The sequence below is a fragment of the Podarcis filfolensis genome (assembly GCF_964270895.1).
Source record: "Podarcis filfolensis genome assembly, chromosome: 4".
Taxonomy (NCBI): Eukaryota; Metazoa; Chordata; class Lepidosauria; order Squamata; family Lacertidae; genus Podarcis; species Podarcis filfolensis.
The window spans coordinates 100,774,673-100,796,318 of record NC_139607.1 but is presented as its reverse complement, the minus strand read 5'-3'; the positions used below and the strand labels follow the sequence as shown (position 1 = coordinate 100,796,318).

Sequence of the window (21,646 nt, the reverse complement as noted above, 5' to 3'; positions counted from 1 at the left end):
AAGATTGAACAGTTGCTTGAGAAGTTCAGGATGTCTGATTGTGCAGGTGCCAGATCACCCATGGAGACTGGGTACGTGAAGGAGTGTCAGCAAGTAGAACGCATGGTGTTCGAAAATACTGAACTCTTTCAGTCAGCTCTGGGTAGTCTGTTGTATCTGTCACAGTGGAGCAGACCAGACATAGCGTTTGCTGTCAATCTGCTCAGTAGAGAAGCTTCAAGTCCTAGTGTGCAGGCCTGGAATGGTATTAAGCGGGTGCTACGTTACCTGCAAGATACCAAAGACTTTTGCCTCAAGATGTCAGCTGAGGGTGATGTCAAGCTGACCGCCTGGGTGGATTCGGATTGGGCTAACCTTGAGGACCGCAAATCAGTGTCAGGCCTAGTGGTGAAGTTTGGGGACTCAGTGATTGGGTGGAGGTCCCGGAAGCAAAGTCTCATAGCGCTTTCATCTACTGAAGCTGAGTTCAGTGCGCTATCAGAGGTTTGCAGAGAACTGGAGTTCTATGTGTGTTTGGTCGAGGAAATCTGTGGAGAGAATTGTCTGCCCGTTGTGGTGCATGAAGACAATCAACCATGCCTCAAATTGGCTGAGACAGGGCAATTCAAGGCGAGGACCAAACATTTGGACATACGGTTCCGGAATGTATGTCAGAGCGTTCATGAGGGGCTAGTTGCTCTAAAATACTGTCCCTCAACCAAGAACCTCGCTGATGGTTTCACAAAACCATTAACCTTCCAGAAGCACGAGGAGTTCTGTGAGGGTCTGTGTATGGGGAAAGCATTGTTGGCTATTGTCCCCAGATGCAGGACAAGAGGGGGTGTGGAGTTTGGAACTGACAGGGTTAAAACTCCGTGGTGTCCTTTATCTGGGAGGAGCTCGTCGCAGAGAAGTGAGTCACAGCGTGTGTCTGCTTTCAGACTTGCTTTCGATTTTGACTGAGACGCAGCTCGGCTCAGAGGCTGCGTGTGTGCTTTTGGGAGCACGGAGAAATGTCGGAAGTTTCTGATGGATTTACTGCTTTGTAAATAAACGCTTCTAGAGATAAGAACCGAACTGTCCCTGGACTTGATTTATCCCTCATCTCACACGGACACAGGACCGCTGCTACTCTGCTCTCCTGCCAGGTCAGCTCCCAAGCAGAGCCACGCAGGGAAGCTTACTGGACGCAGGGATTTTTTTACGCAAAATATGTTCCTTTTTGTGTGTCTGTATATATGTGATTGAAACTTTAATCTATTTTACAAGATGTACTCTCTCTCTATATATATACATAATGTATATATAATGTATTGTAAGGATATTAATAAAGCTGGAGGGGAGGAAAGCGTGAGGCAAGGGGGAGGTGGTGCCAGAATTTGGCATCGTACAGGGTAGCACCACCATTTGAGATGCCACGATCCGCCATTGCTCTGACCTCTGGGGTGTGTCCTTTTCTTACCCAGCACCCCAATCTCTGTGCAACAAGAAACTCCAGGGGTGCTTCTCCTTACCCGGGGTTTAGTTTTCTGGGAACGAAGGTTAGCAGAGACTGTGGAGTCTTCAGGGTACCTGGTATTATTTGCACATATATACAACCTGAGCATAGGATGGAGGGGCTCTTAGCACCCCCCCCTTACAGATCTTGCTTCTGCATTAGGTTTCCCATAAAGCCCCAAGCCCAGCTTTGGAGTCTGGCACAGAGCAGGAAAGAATTTCAAGAGGGGCAAATCTAAGGTTCTGCACACGGAGATCAGATTCTATCCAATTCAGATTTCTTTGTGGGGCTCGTATAGGACCATGAGCACTCATCCCAATTTCTTAAAAGTCTTCCCACCACACTTTTCAATGCATTTACCCTTCATTTTCCAAACTGCAAAAATGCCAAATTATTATTAGTTTTTAAGTGGATTTTACAGTTGGGGATGTTTAGCCTGGAGAAGGGGAGATGGAGACATGACTTGAGAGCCGTCTTCAAATACCCAAAGGGCTCCCACATGGAAGATGCAAGAAGCTTGCACCTGCTCCTGCTCTGGAGACAAGGACCCAAATGACTTGCGAGAAAGGAGATTCCAACTAAAGAACTGTCGTGCATCCATACGGCTATGGAAAGGGTGAATGTTTTCTAGAATTCTCAGGTGTCACCAAAAGAGGAAGCCGTTCTTTTCAGTTAGGTCTGCTATCAACTGCAGAGGATGAGTAGCCTTGGGAGCCTCTTGGGGAGATGGAAGTGTTGAAAGGACTGAATCCATGAGGGAGAGCTACTTGCTCTGAGATGGGAGAACTTCAGGCAAAGGCCAACAGAGAAGGGATGCTGTTGGCCACTAGTTTCTGTTCCTCCCCACTTTCCCAAAGGGTGTAACATCAGAGGTCCTGTGGGTAGAAAGAGCATCTCAAAGTCAGGGGCCAGCCTGGGCCAAAGTGGCCCTCCGCTGCCTCCACCACAGAGTCCCTGGCATCCCTTTACCATCTCTGATGCCATCAGAGATGTTTCCTGCTCGGCAGGGGGTTGGACTCGATGGCCCTTGTGGTCTCTTCCAACTCTATGATTCTAGGACACTTACGTTAAGCAGGAGAAGGAGGTGCGGAGCATTGGGGGTCTCTGTCAGAGCAGATGATGGAAGTGCCACTTCACTTCCATGTTCAAGCCAGCAGGTCCCCGAAGGGGAAGGAAGGAAAAGAGAGAAGAGATTTTGAGTCCTGAGTGCAGTTGTGGAAGTGTGTGAAGAGGAAGAAGAAAGAGCCATGTCAAGAGAAGTCAAGACCAATGACAAACTTTCCTGTTCACCTCCTGTTCTTCCTTCAGGAGTGCCTCAAACCTCCTGCGGACTATTGCACTGCAGAGGTTGGAGGAGAAGTTTGGATTATGGGCGCTCGTAAAAACGCCCCAGGCGCCCCAGGATGTCCTGGAAGAGAGAAGAGGAGGAACGTCAGATCCTTCCGGGGGCATCAGGAGGGCACCTCTGCCATCCCCTGACAGCTCCCTCCTGGGGTCCCTCACACAACCAGAATGGACTCTGCAGTGCGATTCTTGGGCAGCTGGGTGGTCCAAAGGCCCCTCAGTGCTGCTGCCTCAAAGGAAAAGGAAAGAGGACTAAGGACAGACCTCCCTGTCCTCTCATTCTTTCCCTCTAGTTGGCCTGGAAAGTTGTGTGGAGAATTGAGATGCCCATCTCTGAAGTGGAGACCCCCCAGCAGGCTCTGGAAGTGCCGCTTCAGTTCCTGCGGGAAAAGAGAGAAGAGAGGTTGAGTGCTGGGTTAAATCTTGCAAGGGTGTGAGAAGAAGAAAGAGCCTGCGAAGTCAAGACAGAGGAGATACTTCTCTGTCCTCCACCTTCTCAGCCCCTTTCAGCACTGCCTCAAACATCCTGTGCAGGATGGCACTGCACATATCACCGCTGAACTTTGGCCTCATGATGCTGCAGAGATGAAGGGGAGAGGGTTAGATGCTGCCTCCTCTGAGTCTCCCTTTGCCCCCTTCTCCCTCCTGCCTGCTCTTCCTCACCCAGAGCTCCCCCTGGAGTTCTGTCCCTCACCCCCACAACCCCATCCATCCCCAACAAACCCCTCACCTCAGCTGGAGGAGGGCCAGGGCCAGGCTCAGGGATTGATCCCTGAAGCGCTCCAAGTGCCCCAAGATGTCCTGGAAGAGAGCAGAGGAGGAAAGCCAGCTCTTTCCAGGGGGCAGCCAAAGGACTGCACCCTGAGGTGCCCCCTAGCCCTTCGGTGTCCACACTTGCTCACCTATCACCACGGGCTCCTCCGGGACTTGCAGCGGGGCCACCCTGTTCCTCCGCCGGCAGCTGAACAGGGCCCTGAACCACCTGAACCTAGAAGAGAGGAGCAGGGGGGAGAGAGCGACTCAGGAGCCCCAATGGGTGGGGTGTGTTTGTATCTGTGCGGGGGGCCAAGAGAGGAAGGTGGTGGAGTCTTCCTTGGAACCAGAGAGACCCCCATGAAGGGGGAGAAGGCCGATGGCGTTGGGCAGCTGGAGAGATGCAAGATGGAGCCAGGAAGAGGTGTAGTGGTTGGAGGGCTGGACTAGGAGGACCGGGGAGAGCAGGGTTCGAATCCCCACTCAGCCATGAAGCTCCCTGGTGGACTTTGGGCCAGCCTAGCCTACTTTGCAGGGCTGCTGGGAAGATAAAAATTGGTGGCAAGGAGAACCATGGAGGCCACTTTGAGCTCCTGGGAGGAAGGTGGGCTAGGAATGTCCTAATAAAAGCGGATAATGAGAGGGGATAGAGAAGGGGAAGGCAGGGAAAGAATGTGGAGGAGCTGAGCTCTCTGGAGAAGACTGGCCGGGTCAATTTCCAGAGAGCCAAGACTGTGCAGGGGACCCCAGGACTCACCCCCCCCAGGAGACCGAGAAAGGGAAAGAATCCTACTTACTCTTAGGATATAGTTCCCTTCCACCTTAAATGGTCAGGCATGATTGTTGTGTGTCACATGCCTGTTTACTCCCAGCACTGTTCTCTCTTGGAACTTCCGTTTTGTATATAATTTTTGTTCCGGCTGTTTTCCTGGACCCAAATGCAAGCAGTCATATTTTTCCTTTGATCTACGTTGAATAAAGCTGTAAATATGCTCTCCTGTCTGAATCTTCCGTTGTGGAGACTGCTGAAAAGGGTGTGCACGAGTCTTGGAATGTCTCTGAAGCTCGTGTCGCTAATTGACTGATGCTGTTCAACGGGAGACCGGGAGATTGTCCGGAGACAACGTGGAGGCCTGCCTGATTCCTTCGTCTCCCTGGCAGTATCCCAACCCTTACAGCCTGCCCATTTCGTCCAGGAAAAAATCCCACCTTCCTCTCTAAACTAGCCAACTATCTAAAATGCCCATCCAAGCCTAACTCTGACCCCAACCCCAGCCCTAAGCCTAAGCCTAACCCTAACTACCCCTCTATGTACAAAATAAATATATACAAAATATATACAAAATGTGCACAAAATAAAATAAAAAATATTAAAATAAAGAACAATAAGATAAAAGTGTTAAAACAAAAAACTAAAAGAATAAATCAAATAAAAGTATAAAATGAAATGGGAAGCAAAATAAGAAACTGGAAAAAGAACAATAAACCGAACTCCTTCCCCAATCTCCGCCAACCGCCACCAACTCCTCTCTCCTCCACTCGCCTCACGCCTAACCCACAATGGCCTCCTGCAAGTCGGTGGCTTTTTAGGGAGAAGCAAGAGAGGTCACAAAGGAGGGCCGGTCCTTGTCACCGTGGCAACCCCCTCCTACCTGGCCCCTCCCGAGAGGTGATGCTCCTCCTTCAGAACTCGGAGGCCCCTGCTGTTCCGCCTGCCCCTGGGCTGCATCTTCCTTTCACCACCTTCTTCCTGCAGCCCCATTCCCAAAGGGAGGCCAGCCCCACATCCTCCCAGGAAGGCCAGGGGTCTCCATAGCGCAGGATTGGACCATGTGCTTTGCATGCAGGTCTTCCGTCCTGGGCGGCATCTCCGGGGGGGGGGGCTGGGAATGTCTGCCCCCCCGTCCAAAACCCTGGAGAGCTGCTGCCAGTCAGTGCAGGTGCTGCTGAGGTCGATGGGTCATAGGACTGACTGTGTCCAAGGCAGCTTCCTAGAAATATTCCTCTTATGTTATAGAGCTGAAGAGGAGCAAGCTAAATAACTTCTGCACCAGACCGACCATCGATTCCTTTAAGAGACAATCTGGAAAAGTCCCTGTTTTTATACAACAAGGTGCACCAGAATTATTATTAAAATTATTATTAAAATTCAGTAGGCTGAAACTCTTAACCCGTAAAATGTTTAAAATGATTGTCTGAGTAAAAATTAGCATGCAATCCTAAGGCCCCTAGGACAAATCAGATCAACTCCTCCTCTGCTGGAGACAAGAGATTTGGTGTCAGAAGCAACCTCTCAACTTCTGGCTCCTCCGATGCCCTGGCCAAAGATGGGGGGGGGGGGAGATATGAAAGTGGTTGCATTACTCTGGATCGTGAGTGGATATCTCCAGTTTGGGGGGGGTGTCAGGGGGGTGGTGGACCTTCAAATGCTCTCCATTTTGGTTGGCACTGCTGATGTTGGATCTCCGATGAAGAGAGGATCGAGGCATGGGAGGAGCCAGAAGTTGGGAGGTGGTTTTTGACATCTCTTGTCTCCAGTATAGGAGGAGTTGATCCGATTTGCCCCAGGGGCCCTTTGGATTGCAGGCCAAGGGCCTTAATTTTCAACTCAAGCAATCATTCTAAACATATTACATGTTGATATCCTGCCATTCTCCCTAAGAGAAGGACTCAAAGCAGCTTACACTTAAGACTGAAACAACTAACCCCATGGAAAAAGTGTAATAATTTAAGAAACCATTACATATTAATGTAATTCCTAGATATATCTGGTATCTTGGAAGCATACAGAACATTCCCATAGAGGCAGCATGCCACCAGTGCTTTCATGCAAAGCTGTCACTTCCCCAAAGCCTCTTGGGACAAGGAAGTCTTGACCTGCCGGCCAAAAGACCCCAAGGTGGGAGCCAGGCTCATTTCTCCAGAAAGGGAAGTTCCAGACTTCCGGGTTAGCGCCATCGGCGAATGGCAGAGTTCCTCCGATTGGAGGAACGGGCTCTGTGGAAATTGGGTCTTCCCGCCGCGGCGAAGGTGGGGACCCGCTAGAAATCCCAGGCGGAGGAAGCCTGGGAACGTGGGGTTTGGCAGAGCACCAGGAGCGCCTCCCCTACTCGCGGGGAGCCCCATTTTGGGGCTCTGGAGCGAAGTGGGGTGAGCGGCGCGGTGCTGCGAACTGACTGCTACTTTCACGGAGGGAAGCCGCATAGCTGTCGCCGGAGAGCGCTGACTTTTTCCTGTTGACAATTGGACTCTAAACAAGTACCTGTGAGTAAAAACGGAAAATTGGATCAAGAAACACTCGAATTAGGCACTGAAGCGGGAAGGTTCAAAACAGGAAGTCCGCCTTCCGCTTTTTGTAAATAGACTGAAGCAAAAACCTTGTAATCTAATAGCCTGGAAAGTTGTTTGTAAAGGCTGAAATTTCCTGCATTTATAACCAATAAAACCCCCTTGGAAGCAGGAGAAAAGGGGGGGGGGGATTTGACTGTTTAAGCCTTCAGGAGAGGGAGTAAAGGAAAATAAGTTTCCATCGTCTCAAACCTGGGAATGGGGTGTCAGGATAGAAATTGTTGGAGATGTCCATTGATCGTAAGTGGAGCATTTTGACAGATAGTTAAAAAAGAGAAACAAACTGACTTCAATGTTGCCTTCTGCATTCTAAAGAAACAAAGTATTTGAAAATTGAAAGTAACTTTCTTTTGTTGGATATGTTTCAAAAAGATGGATACAAATAGAAATTGTGTCCCCTAGAGGGAGCTTGTCAATTTGTTGCTGCAGTTTACTTGGAGACCTTACAGCTGCGAGATTGGGATCGTGGGACCAGTCGTTTGACCTTGAATAGAAATGTGTTGGGAGGAAGTTTTGGTGACTGCCTTTTGTAAGACAAATGCTTTGCTGGAGCAGTTGCATGAGAAGACGGATTTGATGAATGAGAAGTTGGACTTGATGACTGCTGTAGTCAGTGAATATGGATCAACAGGAAATACGGTCACAGAAATTATACAGCGACCAACTCAGGAAACTGGTTTGACTGGGCAAGTGCAAGGGCAGATGAAGATGGAGGAGGCTGCGATCGCACCTCAAGCAATACAAATGGAGAGACCCGAAGCCCTGCAGGAGTATAAGCCGCAGTTTTGGAAGATTGAACTTGGAGTGGGCCTGAGAGAGCCTGGAGCTAAGGAGGCTCTTAACTTTGGGGGGACTCTGAAACATGCTGATAACTATTTTTTGGATAACTACTTTTCGGATTACAATGATGATGGCGGGGAGTGGGACTGTGGGGAATGGGCTAGCCTGATGAGGGAAGATGGAGACAACTATTGGTTGGAATCCCCCAGAGACCTACTCCTCAAGGAGAAAGGGAAGAAATTAAGAAAGAGACCAACAAAAGACAAGGAAAAGTGTAAGCATAAACAAGAAGAAGAAAATCTGCAGAAGGGGCATAGAAGAGACTTAAGGGCCTCGGACATAAGATCACTAGGTTGATGGACTGGATGGAATGGACAGTAAGGACTGACAAAACCCGAGACCAGGAAGAAAGGACGTTGGATAAAAATTAGAAGAAGAAAAAAGTCTATAAAAGGAAAAAAAAATATTTTTGGAATTAGTGTAAAACTAATGAAATATTAGGGAAAATGTTGGAATGGAATTATCTGGCTTTAGTAGAAAGGATATAAGGAGTTATGTATAAATATGTTTTAAATTTATAATTTTAAGGTTTATTATGGTAAGATAAGGTTAAATAAATTAAGGTAAATTGAATAACAGAATATGGTGAAAGATGGAAAGGATTTGTTGAGTTAACTAATAGGCTAGACTGTTAAGATAAATTACTTAAATAAGAATTGAGAAAGATGGAAAGAATTTGCTGAAACAACGAATTAAGTTAGAATACAAAAAGGGAGGTGTGAGGAGGTCAAAGAAATAAGCAAATGAAAAGATGTAATATGGGCTCTGTATTCTCTCCCCCCCCCCTTTTTTGTTGTTGTGATGTTGTTATATTGTTGTTGTTTTTTTCTTTTATGTACTTGTTCTTTTTCTTATTTTTTCTTTTTTCTTGTATCTTTGAAATTTTGAATAAATATCATTTTAAAGGAAAGGACAGAAAGGGAAGTTCCAACAAATGCCGCTTGTTCACGTTAAACTGCAATTGTTGTTCATAAAGCAACTATGCAAGACTGTATGCAAAGTGGCCCTGTGTCATCTTCATGCCTGTTTCATCTTAATTTTGGGGAAGACAAATCGCTACACAGAGAGATTTAATAATGCAGAAAAAGTAGGATAGAATCTTTTAGATTTCCCCTCTACATTTGTGTAATTATTTTTATGTACTTTATACCAGTGTTTTAAGTGAAGCAACAAACGAGAAAGAAAAATAGTATCTTTTCAGACTGATTGATTGCAGTGGTTTGGCTTTCTGCCAAGTGGCCCTGGGGAAGATGGGAGAGGAGCTCAACCCCTCAGGATTCGCAGGGAGGTCTGCTGACCTTTCGGGGGCTCAGGGCACAGAAATGGCTCCTCTTTCTTTAAGGGCCCCACAGACCTCATGGGACACCGGAACTGATTCCCTTGTTGCTTCTTTGAGTCAATGGAGGTTGCAGGAGGGCTATTGATAAAACACACCCTTCACACTTGGTTACGTCTTAGGACCACAGGCACAAATGGTTGTGTGTGTGTTTTTGTAGTTAGACACTCCACCTGTCTCTGAGCAGTGAGACTCCTGGGGTTCCAGGACCATCTTTGATTTCCTTGGAACAAATGTCGGCAGAGACTGGGGTATCTTTAGGATCAATTGTGTTAAGGAAAATTCTGGGTTGAGAGGTTGGGGCACCAGTCGCCCGCGGGTCCATGCGGTCAGTAAAAGAAGGAAATTCCAGCCAAGCAATTTGGATCAAAACAGCAGTCAATAGACTTAGACCCTTTATTTTTTTTATTATTAATTTTTATTGAAGTTTTTATGTCTACAAAATAACAGAAATAAAGGTTTACACATATGTACATGTTAGTAACACAAAGCATCACACCACCCTCACACACCCCCTACCATTGGTTCAACATAACTCGAAATGTGAGTTAAAATCTGACTTCCATCGTTGCTTGACCTTAATTCTATAACTTATCAAAAATCATCAAAAATCAAACATCAAAAATCAATAGAAATCAGTTCACCCCCCCAAAAAAAGCAGACTCAGAGTCAGCTAACTTTAAAAAATAATAATGAAAGAGTAGCACAGATTCCATGCATGTAAATTCCTTTTGCACAGCAGCGTCCACATTTAGAACTCTGCAGTTCTATGGTTATTATTATCCTGAAGGCAAAGGTTGCCCCAGCAGGGTGTGTCTGTGTGTCTTTACTCTTTGCCGAAGCCTCTTGCAGTTCTCAGCCCTGCCCACTTGATGTCGCAAAAAACCCAGCATTCGCTAGCAAGCGTTGGAGTGAAGCCTTCTAAGGCTCTGCGGTCACCACAATAAAACAACAAGAGCCATGACTTAAAAGTGCCACTGCCTTCCTGCTTTCCCTGAAGAGGAACTCACATAGTCTGCAAGACCGTTCCCCTCAAGCTCTGCCTCCTTAACATCCAAAGCAACTTCAGGTGTGGGGCAGGTGAGGTCACGACTTTCTGCAGAAACTCAGGAGGCCACAGGAGACAACGATGGGCATCAATGGATTGCGGTGGGTTTGGGAGGGTCAGTATGGATGGGGCCTGGGAGCCTCTCCGCTTTATGCTTCAGTTGTATATTTCTTGTTGTTGTTGTTTAGCCGTTTAGTCGTGTCCAACTCTTCGTGACCCCATGGACCAGAGCACGCCAGGCACTCCTGTCTTCCACTGCCTCCTGAAGTTTGAATCATAGAATCATAGAGTTGGAAGAGACCACAAGGGCCATCGAGTCCAACCCCCTGCCAAGCAGGAAACACCATCAGAGCACTCCTGACATATGGTTGTCAAGCCTCTGCTTAAAGACCTCCAAAGAAGGAGACTCCACCACACTCCTTGGCAGCAAATTCCACTGTCGAACAGCTCTTACTGTCAGGAAGTTCTTCCTAATGTTTAGGTGGAATCTTCTTTCTTGTAGTTTGGATCCATTGCTCCGTGTCCGCTTCTCTGGAGCAGCAGAAAACAACCTTTCTCCCTCCTCTATGTGACATCCTTTTATATATTTGAACATGGCTATCATATCACCCCTTAATCTCCTCTTCTCCAGGCTAAAGATGCACAGCTCCCTTAGCCATTCCTCATAAGGCATCGTTTCCAGGCCTTTGACCATTTTGGTTGCCCTCCTTTGGACACGTTCCAGTTTGTCAGTGTCCTTCTTGAACTGTGGTGCCCAGAACTGGACACAGTACTCCAGGTGAGGTCTGACCAGAGCAGAATACAGTGGCACTATTACTTCCCTTGATCTAGATGCTATACTCCTATTGATGCAGCCCAGAATTGCATTGGCTTTTTTAGCTGCCGCGTCACACTGTTGGCTCATGTCAAGTTTGTGGTCAACCAAGACTCCTAGATCCTTTTCACATGTACTGCTCTCAAGCCAGGTGTCACCCATCTTGTATTTGTGCCCCTCATTATTTTTTTTTGCCCAAGTGCAATACTTTACATTTCTCCCTGTTAAAATTCATCTTGTTTGTTTTGGCCCAGTTCTCTAATCTGTCAAGGTCGTTTTGAAGTGTGATCCTGTCCTCTGGGGTGTTAGCCACCCCTCCCAGTTTGGTGTCATCTGCAAATTTGATCACGATGCCCTTGAGTCCATCATCCAAGTCGTTGATAAAGATGTTGAATAAGACCGGGCCCAAGACAGAACCCTGTGGCACCCCACTAGTCACTCTTCTCCAGGATGAAGAGGAACCATTGATGAGACCCTTTGGGTTCGGTCAGTCAGCCAGTTACAAATCCACTGAGTGGTAGCATAGTCAAGACCGCATTTTACCAGCTTCTTTACAAGAATATCATGGGGCACCTTGTCAAATGCCTTGCTACAAGGTAGGCTACATCCACTGCGTTCCCTTCATCTACCAGGCTTGTAATTCTGTCAAAAAACAAGATCAGGTTTGTCTGACATGACTTATTTTTCAGAAATCCATGCTGACTATTGGTGATCACAGCATTCCTTTCTAGGTGCTCACAGACTGTTTGCTTAATGATCTGCTCCAGAATCTTCCCTGGTATTGATGTCAGACTGACTGGGCAGTAATTATTTGGGTCCTCTCTTTTCCCCTTTTTGAAAATAGGGACAACATTTGCCCTCCTCCAGTCTGCCGGGACTTCGCCTGTTCTCCAGGAATTCTCAAAGATGACTGCCAGTGGTTCTGAGATCACATCTGCCAGTTCTTTTAATACTCTTGGATGCAGTTCATCTGGCCCTGGAGACTTGAATACATCTAAACTAGCCAAGTATTCTTGTACTATCTCCTTAGTTATTCTGGGCTGTGTTTCCTTGGTCAAACTCACGTTTGTAGTTTCAAGAACACTGTCCCACCATCTCGTCCTCTGTCGTCCCCTTCTCCTTGTGCCCTCCATCTTTCCCAACATCAGGGTCTTTTCCAGGGAGTCTTCTCTTCTCATGAGTAGCCAAAGTATTGGAGCCTCAGCTTCAGGACCTGTCCTTCCAGTGAGCACTCAGGGCTGTATATATGTGTAAATATATTTGTGTGTGTGTGTGTGTGTGTGTGTGTGTGTGTGTGTGTGTAAATAAATCCATATAACCTAAAGGCAACACAGTCTTTGCTGACCTTCCTTCTGAGAAAATGCAACCTGGAATCTCCCACAGCTCAGAGTATTGTACGTTTGACAAAGTCCCCCGTGATATTCTTGTGAAGAAGCAGGTAAAATGTGGGCTGGACAACGTAACTGCTAGGTGGATTTGTAGCTGGGAAACTGACTGAACCCAAAGAGTGCCACTAATGGTTCCTTATCACCCTGGAAAAAGTGACAAGCGGGGTGCCACAGGTTTCTGACCTGGGTGTATTATTGTTCAAAATCTTTATAAATGACTTGGATGAAGAAACTGGGAGGGATGCTCATCAAATCTGCAGATGACACAAAATTGGGAGAGGTAGCTAATGCTCCAGAGGACAGAATCAAGATGACCTTAACAGATTGGAGAACAGGGCCAGAATGAACAAAATGAATTTCAACAGGGACAAATGTAAGGTTCTGCACTTAGGCAGTGCAGAAAAGAGCCTGGAAAAGAGGAGACTGAGAGGAGATTTGAAGGGCCGTTGCATGGAAGAGGGAGCATGCTGTTTGTTTTCTCCTGCTCTGGAGGTTGGGACCCAGAACAACGGCTTCAAGTCACAGGAAAGGAGATTTCAACTCAACATCAGGAAGTACTTTCTGACAGCAAGGGTTGTTTGGCAGTGGAACAAACTCCCCTGGGAGGTTGTCAATGCTCCTTCCTTGGAGGTTTTTAAGTAGAGGTTGGATGGCCGTCTGTCCTGGATGAGATCCTTGCATTTCAGGGGGTTGGACTAGATGTCCTTTGGAGTCCCTTCCAAACCTATGATTCTATGAGTGCATGTTAGTATGTGTAGCTTGGTATTGTGTATACCAGCAGTGAGCCTCCCCGTTTTCATTTTTTTTAATTAATTTTTTATTAGTTTTCCAACATAAATTAAAGACAATACAACTAACAACACACAAACAGACAAACATGTAAACACGTATAATTTCATGACCCTTTTTTCTTAAACCTTCTTTCAACGACTTCCCCATACCTCCCTTTTCTGCATCCCAATTTTAAACTTTTTCAGCAACCCCTAATTCGAGCCTCCCGGTTTTCAAATGCCTGATCCGGTGCTCAGCGACATTCGGGATCTGGCTTCCATAATCTCCCTCCCAGACTCTGGCGTATCACAGTGGCCAAGAGGCAGGTTTTTAGAGTTCTGTGTGATGCTACTGTCCTCTGCCTCCCTGTCACGTGGGCGCTTTGCGAATGCTTGCAGCCCCGCTTTAGTTAATGAACTAATCCCTGCGTCTGTTCCGTTCACAGTGACGGAGGGGAATGCGTTTGGGCAGATGAGCTGCTGTTAGGAACACCCCAGAGGGATGCTGTCTGGAGAGCCTGCATCCAGATCACCTGCCTTCTGCGTGAGGTGGTGCCCTTTGCCTTGGGGACAGCCTCCTTGTCAGAGGGATGGAGTTGACACGATGGGCCCACAGCTGCCAACTGATTCCAGCTGCCCAAGAGGCAAGCATCCCGTCCATCCTCTCTGAGACCTGACAATCCCCTCCGATGCTCATCAGCTTGTTAAATAACAATTCGGCCAACCAATGGGATAGAGGCTGTGATGATGACAGCATTTTGGCTGGACTGAGATGCGGGGGGGGGGGGGAGGGGCAGAGGGCAGAGCAGGGTTATCTAACAAGCCTCAGCTCTCGTTAACCATTTCCTTAATGTGACATCTGGTTCATTTAGGGGGGAAAAACTGCAGCTGCAGAATGCAGGTCTATTCTCCTCAGTCCTTTTCACAATGTCGTTTTGTAGACTTCAGTGTTCCTCAGTAATAATAATAATAATTTATTTATACCCCACCCATCTGGCTGGGTTTCCCCAGCCACTCTGGGTGGCTTCCAACAGAATATTAAAATACAATAGTCTATTAAAGATTAAAAGCTTCTCTAAACAGGGCTGCCTTCAGATGTCTTCTCAAAGTCTGGTAGTTGTTTTTCTCTTTGACATCTGATGGGAGGGCATTGCACAGGGCGGGTGCCACTACCGAGAAGGCCCTCTACCTGGTTCCCTGTAACTTGGCTTCTTGCAGGGAGAGAACCGTTAGAAGGCCCTCGGAGCTGGACCTCAGTGTCTGGGCTGAATGATGGGGGTGGAGACGCTCTTTCGGGTATGCTGGACTGAGGCCAGTACTGGGCTGGCACCCACCTGTAAGTCTCGAGCCATTTTGGGGTGGGCATCAGTGTCAAACGTGCCCACGGCCTCCCTTTGCCAGCCCTGCCGTGCCTTAGCTTTTGGACTGGACCATGCCAGCAGCAGCAGCAATTAACGCTTCACATGCTGAGAAAATGCATTTTCAATTAGATTTTTTACTAGTTCCCCAAGATCTATCAAATGGAGTCCTGATGCAACCCCCCCAAAAAAAAAACCAAAAAACACCATACACTTAGAATGCAAGAATTCAGAATTTCATAGAATCTTAGAGTTGGAAGGGACCCCTAAGGGTCATCTAGTCTGACCCTCTGCAATGTGGGAATCTCAGCTAAAGCATCCATGACAGACGGCCACCCAGCCTCTGCTTAAAAACTTCCAAGGAAGGAGGTTTTGTTCTGCATGCCAAAACTGAACAGAGCTCACAGGCCGGCCGCCCCAAAACCTCCACTCCTGGTTACCCCTAGCTCTCAGCTTTGCTCTCAGCTTTCTCCCAGAGAATCCTGGGAAATGTAGTGTGTTAAGGGTGCCAGGAAACTACATCTCCCAGGATTCTTTCCTGGGGAGCGGTATGGAACGTGCTGTACATTTACAGTAGGAATGCAATCATTTTAGCAATGCAGTTCAGGGTGGGGGTGTGTGTTATTTTTTGTGCCACCGTGCTTAAAAAAAATTGGGAGGCATAAATTTTTGTCAATCTAATTCATCTAGAGATCTGCCAGTAGAGTCCTGTGTACCTCCTGTGTTCTCCCCTCTTAAATATAGGCTGTATTCTTGCCTCCCCAAGGGTTGGGGCTGGGCCAGCGGCCAGGGAGAGAAGGGGCTAAACTTCTGCCTTCTGTCATCTGAATCATCCAGGCAGGCATTCCCCCCACCCCACCCTAAATGGCGAATGACAGACTTTTCTGGAAATTCCCACGGAGGTAAGGTAGCTGGGTGATAAAAGTGGCAATTGTCTTTTGCCCAAAATGCTTTGCTGCTTTTTCTACCAGTCAGTTTCAGTGCAGCTGGAGGGGTTCGGGCGCAGATTTAGATTTGTGCAGTTAAAGTGTGTCAAAGCATGCCACTTTTATTTATTTATTTTATAAAAAGTGCTCCACCCCCACCCCCCGGTTTGGAAAACTAATTGAAGTGGGAAGTAAATAGCTCAATCGGGAGAGCATGAGACACATATTCACCCAGTACTTTTCCAGCAGCACTGGCTCCTGGTGGAGTACAGGGTCAGATTTAAGGTGCTGGTTTTGACCTTTAAAGCCCTATATGGCCTAGGACCCATGTACCTACGGGACCGCCTCTCCCGGTCTGCCCCACGGAGAGCCTCAAGGTCCATAAATAGCAACACTCTAGAGGTCCCGGGCCCTAAGAAAGTTAGATTGGCTTCAACCAGAGCCAGGGCCTTTTTAACACTGGCTCCGGCCTGGTGGAACGCTCTGTCTCATGACAGATCCTGCAGGATCTGATTTCTTCCCACAGGGCCTGTAAGACAGAGTTGTTCTTCCTGGCCTTTGGCTTGGAATCAACTTGATTCCCTCCCCCTCTTTCTTTTTTCCTGTCTCCTCCTGTGATGAGGCTGCATTTTAATGTTTTAATGTTGTATTTTAATCTTGTTTTCTAAGTTGTATTTCAATCAACTTGTTTTTTATTATTGGTTGTTAGCCGCCCTGAGCCCGGTCTTGGCTGGGGAGGGCTGGGTATAAATAAAATTTATTATTATTATTATTATTATTATTATTATTAGGGTCAAGGGTTCGAGTCCCATGTTGGGCAAAAGATTCCTGCATGGCAGGGGTAGGGTTAGATTGCCCTCATGGTCCCTTCAATGGTTCAATGGTTCTATGGCATGTAAACAGGATGGGTCGATGGATGCTCACTGTCCTATGATCTATAGCTAAGTGAGAAATTTGATTCTGTTGGCATTTTAATCCAGCTCTCCATCAGGGGAGACAGAAGGTAGCTCCTCCTGCAAGTCAGCTATGCAGATCCACGTGTGTGTATGTGTGTGTGTGTGTGTGTTTTAGTATTAGGTGCAGGCAGAGAGGCTCCCTGCCCCACCATTGCCTCCTCGGCCCCACCTGCCCCACCTCTCTGGGGTCAAACAGCCTGCTTTTGGAAAGCCCTACATTAATATAATAAAATGACCTATTGGCTGGGGATGTTTAATCTCCCCATGAAAATATTGACAGATGTTCTTTTTGTAGATTAACAGGATCCTCGGCACACGCTTTTCAGATGAACCCAAAGCACAGACGCGGAAGGAGGGCTGGCTGGGGCTTGCTGGTGGCTTCATTTATGGCCAAGCCATCCAGGCTGTGAAGAGTGGAAACTACCATTCACAACACAACACTTGGTCAACTCAATAGCTTTCATTGCAAGGATAGAACACAGGTATGGGTGTGGGTGTCACTGTAATAATAGCAAAAAGCAAAGCTATTGCGAATTTGGACAGAATCTAGCCTCTAAATCTAGGAATGCAGATACAGAGAGCCAGTGTGGTGTAGTGGTTAAGAGCGGTAGTCTCGTAATCTGGTGAACCGGGTTCGCTTCCCTGCTCCTCCACATGCAGCTGCTGGGTGACCTTGGGCCAGTCACACTTCTCTGAAGTCTCTCAGCCCCACTCACCTCATAGAGTGTTTGTTGTGGGGGAGGAAGGGAAAGGAGAATGTTAGCCGCTTGGAGACTCCTTAAAGGGAGTGAAAGGCGGGATATCAAATCCAAACTCCTCCTCCTCCTCCTCCTCCTCCTACTCTTCTTCTTCTTCTTCTTCTTCTTCTTCTTCTTCTTCTTCTTCTTCATAGTCCTGCTTTCTTTTGTCTTGGTCAGCCCACACCTGGAGTCCTGTGTCGAGTTCTGGGTGCCACAATTTAAGAAGGATGTTGACAAGCTGGAAGGTGTGCAGAGGGCAACCAAGAGGATCAAGGATCTGGAAACCATGCCTGATGAAGAACGATTGAAGGAGCTGGGTATGTTAAGCTTGGAAAAGAGGAGGCTGAGAGGTGATATGAAAGCCATCTCCCAATATCTGAAGGGCTGTCCCATGGAAGATGGAGCAAGCTTGTTTTCTCCTGCTCCAGAGGAGTGGATCCAAACCAGTGCATTCAAATGACAAGAAAGGAGATTGCGACTAAGCATTAGAAAGAACTTAGAGGAGGAGAAAACCTTGTCTCTACCCACTTGGTCTGTGCCAAGCATAATTTTATAAATTTCCTTCATATTGCCTCTTACCTTTTTTCCCTAAATTTAAAAGTCCCAAACGCTGCAATCTTTCCTTACAGAGGAGTCACTGCCTCCCGTTTATCATTTCGGTTGTCATTTCCTAACAAGTTTAATTAATAATAATAATGTCAATAATATACATTTATTATCCTTGCACTTATTTAAGAATGTATACATCCATAGAAGAGAGAATCTCTGTCAGATTAGGAACAGTGGAGCTGAAATGTAGACACGGGATCTCAAAAGAGAATTTGGACTACACCCTTTTTTTTGCACCCCCCATTGGAGAGAAGTCAACTCTGCACCATGTTGGTGCAAAACCTAGTGGGCCATGAAGTTGGTTTGTCAACATTCTGTTCCGGAGATTTGCTGTGACGATGAGTCCCGAAAATCTCTGTTCACGGCAGATGCACCTTAATTTCTCAGCTCGGATATCGACAGCTGTTAAATGAAACATGCAAGACAGGATTGCTCAATTGGATTACACAACTTTCATCATGCATTTGTTTTTACCGCAACTTTTTGCCAGGAATCTGCGTGGACATTTGGAAAAGCCTGTGGAAGGAGACGCACCGTTCCGTTTGCAAAGCTTTTGCCCCTGAGAGATCTGAAGAGGCTACTTGTTCCCTTTTATCGACAGCCATTGCCAGAAAAGAAAGCCACACAACAACAAAACATTAAACACAATGCATGAAGGTTCTGCATCATACAGCGCAATCCGTAATAATTAAACCAACAAAATCTGCAGGATAATTGTGGAGCCTCTAAAACAAACATCCTTTCTGGGTCCAGGACCAACAGAGAAAAGCGTGATTAATAGCCAGAACAGTTTCTCTTCAAAAGACAGGCTGCTTAATTGTTTGCTTAGCCATTTCCCTCTTAATGCTCGATCTAGGGGACATTTCCATACATTATGGTGCCGGATTTCCTGTCCAATTCATATGGGCACATCTGACTTTGAAAACACAGCCTGCTCCATCATCGTGAAATTAGCTGCTTGCCATCTGGCTGAAATTGCAGGGGGGGGTCTGCTTCCCTGGGTTTTAGAACTTAAGACAGTAGTAGTTAAGTAATGGAGACAGACTGTGCTGAAGTAAGCAACTTCCAGCCAGCAGCGCCTATCAGTCAGTTATCTCAGTTTCATTGGATGCATAAGAACCTAAGGAGAGCGTGCTGGGATCAGGCCAGTGGCTCATCAACAGATGCTTGTGGGAAACCTGCAATCAGGATTCGAACACAAGAGCAGCTCTCCCCTCCCGTTACTCCCAGCAACTGCTGTGCTGAATGTGGAGGCAGAGATGAGTCATCCTGGCTAGTAGCCATCAATAGCCCTCTCCTCCATCAATTTGTCCAATCGTCTCTGAAAGCCATCTAGGTTGCTGGCCATCACTGCCTCCGGTGGCAAGGAGTTCCATGGTTTAACTACGCACTGCATGAAGAAGTCATTTCTCTGTCCTGAATCTCCGCTGGATGTTCATGAGTTCCAGTGTTATGAGAGGAAGAACAATATTTCTCTCTCCACATTCTCCGTGCTGTGCATAATTGTATAAACTTGTGTCAAGTCGCCTCTTCACTCGCCTTTCCTCCGAACCAAAAAGTCTCAAATGCTGCAATCTCCCTTCGATCATTTTGGTTGCCCTTTTCTGAAACTGTTCCAGCTTTGCAGCATTGCATCAAGAAAAGGCTGAACTCGCCGTTCCCTGGAAAGTTCCCGAGACAGTCTCTTTGCAGAATGACATTATAAACCCTTACAATTCGGGACTCTCTCAATTTTAATTGTTATTCAAAAGCCACTTCTTTAAATGCCAATATGTGAAATTATCCTGGGTGGGAAACATCAAGCTGAGAAGCTGTTTCTTTCTCCTTACCTCTGCCCCATTTGGTCTGTTTCTTCCTGGCCTCCTTTGCAAACGTGGAAGGTCGGCGGGTCCCAGCGATGCCATCCAGCCTGACCTCTGCTAATTGAACAGCCTCCAGCCATATCTATATCCAGCGCCGCTTAAATCGTTCTTGGCTGAAACGTTTGTCTGCGAAGGTCAGCTGGCCTTGCTCTGATGGCTGCGGGTAATGGAGAATCTGTCTGTTCTGATGAAGATTTAAGCGGTGGTGCTTAAAATAAGACCTGTCTCTTTTTTTTCTAATTTAGATTTCCCTGCCTTCAGCTCCTGGCTCTTGGCTGTTCTTTACTGCTGTCTTCTGCTGGGTGAAGGATTGGACCAGCGTGTGGTAAACTTTTTCTTTGCGAAGGTTTGTACATATTGCTGTTGCCAGAGGTGCTGAGAACATGTCTCCAGAGGGCACCAAGAATTGGGAACCGACTGCCCCTAATCTACCACCATTTTCTCTTTGGGTGAAGCACCCAAGATGGTCAGGAACAGCTGGGTGACAGAATGAATTCTTGCTCTACATTGGAACATCTCTCTCTACTGTGTCTCTTGGAAAGCTGTGTTATGCGCAGTTATTTCAGAAACGCACTTACCCAGGTTCTGTCTCCTTGGAATGAAGGTCAGCAGAGACTGTGGTGTATTTAGGATTTATGTGTTTGTGGGAGATTTGCAGCCCTATCTAATAATGCACATTCCTGCAAGTTAGCATGTGAAGGGGTTAAGACCACAGAGCCACAGGCTGATCGGCAGGCCCAGACCATAGAAATGGAGCTGGTAGAAAGGGCTCTGTGTGATGTCATTTCCCCATCCCTCCTGAGGGGGAAGGAGCATATAGTACCGTATTTTTCTGTGTATAAGACGCCCCCTATTTTTGGGGACTCAAAATTAAGAAAATGCACTATGCACTGTCTGTGTATAAGACGGCTTCTTATTTTAAACTTCAGAAATTTAGGGAAAAAATATAGTCTTATACACAGAAAAATATGGTAATTCCTATTCCTTTCTCTCAACCCTTTTCTCTTCAACCAATGATGGGAGCAGAAGTATGTATATCCAGCTACTGTACTCCAGCCTCAGGCAAATGCTTATAAATGTAAGTCTCTTGCCTGCGTTTATTTTACTGCTGTTGCTGCTTACTCATGACTATGAGTAAGTAAATCATATTTTAAACTTACATGTGCAGCAATGCAGAAATTAGAGGGGAACGTGCCTAAAATTCATATATTTGTGAAAATAACATATATAAATGCCTTATATCAGTCAGTACCGCCTACTAAATCTTGTTTGCTAAGAGAAATTTGCACCAACATTTTCATCAAGATTTTTGCAAACTGTTGCAGCAATATGCACTGAATTTAAAACTGGGAAAATGAGAAACTTAGAGAACCAAAATGGAGAGCTGTGCCTATCCCTAATCTAGAGCAGATCTCTCCATCTCTTTGCATCTCAGGCAATGCCAACTTTTAATAATAATAATAATAATAATAATAATAATAATAATAATAATAATTTATTTATACCCCGCCCATCTGGCTGGGCCTCCCCAGCCACTCTGGGCGGCTTCCATTGAAACCAAAAATACAGTAAAATATCACACGTTAAAAACTTCCCTGAACAGGGCTGCCTTAAGATGTCTTCTGAATGTCAGGTAGTTGTTTATCGCTTTGACATCTGCTGGAAGGGCGTTCCACAGGGCGGGCGCCACTACCGAGAAGGCCCTCTGCCTGGTTCCCTGTAGCTTTGCTTCTCGCAACGAGGGAACTGCCAGAAGGCCCTCGGCGCTGGACCTCAGTGTCCGGGCAGAACGATGGGGGTGGAGACGCTCCTTCAGGTATACTGGACCGAGGCCGTTTAGGGCTTTAAAGGTCAGCACCAACACTTTGAATTGTGCTCAGAAATGTACTGGGAGCCAATGTAGGTCTTTCAAGACTGGTGTTATATGGTCTCAGCGGCCGCTCCCAGTCACCAGTCTAGCTGCCGCATTCTGGATTAGTTGTAGTTTCCGGGTCACCTTCAAAGGTAGCCCCACGTAGAGCGCATTGCAGTAGTCCAAGCGGGAGATAACCAGAGCATGCACCACTCTGGCGAGGCA

At 46.7% G+C, this 21,646-nt stretch overlaps 1 long non-coding RNA gene across 2 annotated transcripts; it reads right to left on the bottom strand.

Annotated features, from left to right (window-relative positions):
* Positions 1 to 1,539: 1,539 nt before the first annotated feature.
* On the bottom strand, positions 1,540 to 4,741 carry LOC310761412. 2 transcript variants are annotated; one of them, XR_014547473.1, is made up of 3 exons: positions 3,299 to 4,741; positions 2,544 to 3,201; positions 1,540 to 2,473 (listed from the first exon to the last, which is right to left on the bottom strand). It is a non-coding gene; the product is annotated as an uncharacterized lncRNA (long non-coding RNA). The 2 variants fall into 2 exon arrangements; XR_014547474.1 differs by having other exon boundaries at positions 1,540 to 2,352.
* Positions 4,742 to 21,646: the final 16,905 nt, after the last annotated feature.